The sequence below is a fragment of the Chenopodium quinoa genome, unplaced genomic scaffold (genome assembly GCF_001683475.1).
Source record: "Chenopodium quinoa cultivar QQ74 unplaced genomic scaffold, ASM168347v1, whole genome shotgun sequence".
Lineage (NCBI taxonomy): Eukaryota > Viridiplantae > Streptophyta > Magnoliopsida > Caryophyllales > Amaranthaceae > Chenopodium > Chenopodium quinoa.
The window spans coordinates 21614611-21619232 of record NW_018742204.1 but is presented as its reverse complement, the minus strand read 5'-3'; positions in this window follow the sequence as shown (position 1 = coordinate 21619232).

Genomic DNA, 4622 nt, shown 5'->3' with positions numbered 1-4622 from the left:
CTAGTCCAGTCTTATTCAATTTTCCTCAAATTTTATTGCAGAGGCTTATGTTTGTGCGAATTCAGATTTCAGAATGATTTGTCCCAAGTTGTTTAACTGCAAAGTGCAAACAGCAAACGATCCTTGATTCTAGACTTCTAGTACCATAATTTCAAAATTATTAGGCATGGTACATCATGGCAATATTTATGTGAAGAAAAGAACTTACTAATGTGTTTTAAGAAAAATAAAATAATAAACTATAATACGGAGTATGAATAATTATTTATTTATTACAAGAGTGGAGTATAAAATGTTGATATATTGAAAATATACATTGATTCATATTCAATAACAATTACTCTATAAAATAGTAACATTTGTTCTACTCCCTATTGTTCATCCCATCCTAGATCAATTTCCTATCGCAGTAAAATTCTAGATGACAAAAACAATATGAAGTGAATGGAGTATCATATTTCATATTAGGAGAAAAAAATATGTGATCCAATTTAATGTCGAGTAAGTGAATATTGAGTTGGGTGATTGTTTTTTTTTTTTTTTTTTTTGGCAATTGTAAGAAAACATAAAATAAAAATAAAAAAATGCTACTCCCTCCGTGTTTTTTTTAAGTGTTACACTTTGACCGGCATATAGTTTTAGGCAATTTAATTGACTTAAATAAAATAAGAGGAAAGTGAGGTAGTTGGAGTATTAAAAAATTATAAAAGAAAGATAGTAGAGTTAATAGTTTATTGAAAATTAATAAATGTGAGAGAAAAATAAAATAAAAAAGTAATAGTGGGTTTAGGTGGGGACCATGAGAGGAGAGAGATATAATATTTTAATGTAGCTTTTTGCCAAAAAAAGAAGTGTAACACTTAAAAAAAACACGTTCGGAAATAGGAAGTGTTAACACTTACAAAAACACGGAGGGAGTAGTATAAGTGTTGAGCCTTGATCAACTAGTTTCACTATGCTTTAGTATTATAGTCCGCTTTAAGTCTAGCTCACACAAATTTGTTTTCAAGCACCTTTTTAAAATGTCTCATACTAATAGAGTGTCCTATGGACTCCTATCACTTACAAGAATTTTTTTTTATTTTTTTGTTTAGATATAAGGAAGACTTCTATTCCTTATTCTTGTAGGACTTAAATTGCTTATACCAACAATAAAAATTGTAAGGATAAATAATCCCAAAACGAAATAAATCTCTTGTTCGATAAGGATTGTTTGGGGATTAGGGTGGGGATTGAACCCTTCTCACCCCTTGTCCCAATACCATTACGAAGTATCACAATTCATAGAGGTGCAAGTATTAATGGGAAAAAGATAAAGAGTCAAGAGTAAAAAAAAATATTTTTGTTTCATAATGATGTTAATGTTGAGAATGATCAACTACCTTACTAAGTTACTAGGTTAAAGTCTTAAGAATGGTACTCAAAACCTGCAATCAAATCTCGTCTATCTTATTTGTCATTATATCTCTCTTAATTAAAATAATTGATAATAATCGAATATTGACCGAATTTACAAACACTGCATTGAAATTCAATATGTATTTTAAAATAACTAATTTTTAATTGTATTTTAAAATAACTAATTTTTTAATTTTATTTACAATTACATTATACAATTAAAAAAAATATATATTTACATAAATTTTAACCCACACCAAACAAGGAAAAATACATGCTTATCCAATTCACCAATTGCAAATCATCTTCTCATTATTTGGATAAAGTTTGACAAAAGATGAAGTGAGATTGGCGTTGTGGCAAGTGATTGATGGTACACCTTGCTTCCTCATTTTTTGCAAAACCAGCTACCTTTCACTTTCTAAAACCGCCTCAAAATCTTTAAACAAACATTAAATACCCCCAGATTTTTATAACCTCTCACCCACGGTTGCAGACAAAACCACAGGCACCTTGTTATTACATACTTTACTATATATAACATTATACATTTCTCTTCAACAAAATATCTTAAAAACCCTTAAAAACATTGTATGATTTTATCTCATCTTCAATATTAAAGCTCTGAAAAATATACAAACAAAGCTAGAGGTTTAGGATGTCTGTTAAGGAGCAGCCTTTGATGGAATCAGAAACTCAAAACTTGAAGTTTTATGAAGAGAGGGATGAGGCTAATGAAGCTGAAAAGAAACTACCTGTATCAACCCAGCTTCACCTCAGATCGCCGAAACCATTAGACAGAGATGTCATTCTTGCTCGAATCCAACGTCGAAAATGTGTGAACAAGTTGAAGAACACCTTGCATTCCTTGCTCAGCTTGAATGGTTCAACTACACCTGCATCCATGACTCAGGATCAGATGTGGGTTGACCTTGGAGATAACTTTACTTGTCCCTGATTTTCGTATTCAGCTGCACCTGTTGGTGTTAACTTTCAGGAATTCTGTATTCAATTGTTCAGAGTAGTTCTGATAATTTGTACATAGTTACTATTGTGTAATTCATCATAGTGAATTTTCTACCCATATTTCCTTTTGGCAGGAAATAGAGCAAAACTTGCTACTTTTGATGTACTATTTCTTTTTAATCTATATTATTACATGTTAACATGTATTGGCAACAGAAATGTTACTTGTTTTAAACAATCTTGAATTCTTGATGGTGTCACTTTCTCTAAAAGACAATGAGTCGGCTGTCACCAAGTAGCAGCCAATCTTGGCCTCTTTAGCAAGTGGAAAGACAAATTTAGCCCTCTTAACAAATATCCAAATCTGGGTTTAAATCCCTTTACCCTTTTTAGGATTGTTGAGAAGTTTGATGAACATGCAAACTAGCATCATTCAATAGCAAAAGATAATCTGAAAACTTGCGAAATATACACAATTAGTTTCACAAGGTGCTGTAACTTCAGCAGCCTGTCTACTGGAACTCATTAGCTTGATTCCAGATGACAGTCTCGTCTTCTGGAGATCTTGGACTAAACTTGCACGTCGTTTACCATGATATGTTTTGTTTATGTGAGGCGCCTTAAGAAGTCTATTAGATTCAGATTATCAGAAAATGGTTGTATAAAAAAAAAATTCAGATCAATCTAAAAATGCATTTGGCATTGATGTAGAAATGTAGAATCAAATATGAAGGATAGTATTACATATTAACATGGAGAAAATTTAATGCTAATAAGACTTTTCAAGAGCAAGCCTTTCATCTCTTGACTCACATCTCAATCAAAACTCGAGAGGTAATCAATCAATTGTAATAAAAAGACTGGAAAGAACTACAACCATCTTCAATTGTTCACCTCTCACTTACTGGCTATGAGCCTATAGAGCAACAACAAAAATCAGAGATACATGAGTTTACTTCAGCAATCCAGAGGAAGAGAGGAGACGCAAAGCTTGCTTTGAATTGGTCAAGACCGCAGCAGACCTAGGAACTTGATTTTTCCTTTTCTCTAAGAACTCCAAGGATTTCTGCACACAAAGTGAAGGTTGTAGCTCCTTCAGAATTACAGTCTCTACCCTGAAAGATCGATCACAACAAAAAGTCATAAGATTGTAGTACACATTGAGAGATGAATGGAGTCAACCAAATCCATAAGCATTTAAAATGAATTCAAAAGTCAGGCAGGCTTGTCACTCCCTATGAAATGTTCTCAAGTTTTGCCAATATGGACGGACTTTACAAAAATTAGAAGCATCGTACCCTGATTGTTTGCTTCGTTTCTTCTTTGGTTTTAGTTTTTTCTCCTCTTTCTCCTCCTCGGAATCTGATAAAAATACTTGCCTGCGAATTACACCAGTAATCAATGCCCAATTAGACAACACCTAAAGGGAAAATTTAAGAAACCATGGAATAAATTAAAGCATTTGCAAAAAATGATGAGGATGATTGAAGAACATACTTCTCACGAGCAGCAAGCAAGTTGACAATGTCATCTGGAAGCATCCCTGTGTTTACTTGGGATTGCTTACTTGTAACAGGTTCATCTTCATCTTCAACCATTTCAACGTCATCATCAGATGCTTCAACTTTCTTTTGTCGTGGAGTTAGCCTTTCAGCCAATTTCTTCCGACGTTCTTTCCCTTCACGACGAGCCCTAATGAGAGACAAATTCAAACCACAAATATGAAAAAAGTACAGGCCAGACACAGGGCAAAATGCATAAATTTTGCCAAACACAAAGAGTAACAATCTCCAGTTTCTCCACTTTACATCCAATAAGTGATATGAAAACCCCAAGGCAATGGTGTGCACTACAAAAATCAGAATCATCATCTACAAGTTTGATCCAAAATCCAACACTAACTAAATGTCAAGACTTCAACAAGCAATTTACAGAAACCGACAAGAATAGTAAAATGATGATCAATCCAGATTCTTAATAAAAGACATTCTATCTCTGTTTCCAAAAATTTGCAATTATGATTTATATAACTTAAGACATAAAAAACACTAGAGCGCCAAATCACAGTTGATAATCCATAATCCATACATAGCAAGCATTAAGCCATTAACATTTCCTGAATCGGTTTCAAAGAATAGGAAACATCATTCGACAAGTTCATAAAACACTAGAGCACCAAACCATAGTTGATATTCAATACATAGCCTGCATTAACACCTCCTAAATCGGACTCAAAAACACGAAACTTTGATTGAACG